Raw genomic sequence first — 944 nt, forward strand, 5'->3', positions numbered from 1 at the left:
AATAAAATTTAATAAAAAAAACACTAAAAAAAACCAAACCATGATATTTTCATTTGCTTTATGTGAGTGTGAAAGTTGGACAATGAACAAGGAAGACCAAAGAAGAACTGATGGCTTTGAATTATGGTTTGGAGAAGAGTACTGAATATATTACATTGTTGAGTTGTTAAGCGCTGTCAAGTCGCAGGTGACTCATAGCGACCCTATGAACAAAAGTCCTGGACACCTCATGTATAACTTTCGTCCTTTCTCCAGGTTCACAGGTCTTCCTGAGGCAAGCTGTTGTGGAAGTGGATGCCACTCCTGCTTCCAAGCTTGTTTAATCGGGGAGCTCCACCAAACACTGTCCACCATGGGTAACCATTCTTGCATTTGACACATCAGTGTCACAGTGTTAGGCTTCACAGCCACCGCGAGTTTCCTCTGTACAACAAGTGGACAGACCAGGGTTACACGACCTAGAAGAATGTTTCACCAAAAACAATTGAAGGCAGGCCTGAGGGCTACAGAGTAGAGTTACTCACCTTTGGCTTGGGAGCGTGGCTTTCTGTCTGCTAGGCCAACTGTGCGCTCTCTCTCTCTGTCTCTCTCCCGCCCCCGTTGTTATAGATTGCTTTAAAGAACAACTCTGTCTTGGAGGAACTACAAACAAGATGTTCCTTGTCAGGAGAAGGGGCCAGTCCTTGGAAAAGGACATCATGCATAGAAAAGTAAAGCGTCAGTGGCAGAGAGAAAGACCCTCAGGAAGGTGGAGTGATTACAACAGCGGGCTTGAGCTTGGTGGAGGTCGTGAGACTGGAGCAAGATAGGGGAAGATCTATTGTTCAAAAGGTCACTAAGAACTGTATTCACATCTTCAAGGATATGAACATGTACGGCCAAGCACAATCAATAAGAGTGCATCTAAATTCCAAAATCAATCTCCATAATAGTCTATGTGTTTC

This window comes from Elephantulus edwardii, unplaced genomic scaffold (genome assembly GCF_000299155.1).
Source record: "Elephantulus edwardii isolate Elephantulus edwardi_28Jun2011 unplaced genomic scaffold, EleEdw1.0 scaffold00315, whole genome shotgun sequence".
In the NCBI taxonomy this organism is placed as follows: domain Eukaryota; kingdom Metazoa; phylum Chordata; class Mammalia; order Macroscelidea; family Macroscelididae; genus Elephantulus; species Elephantulus edwardii.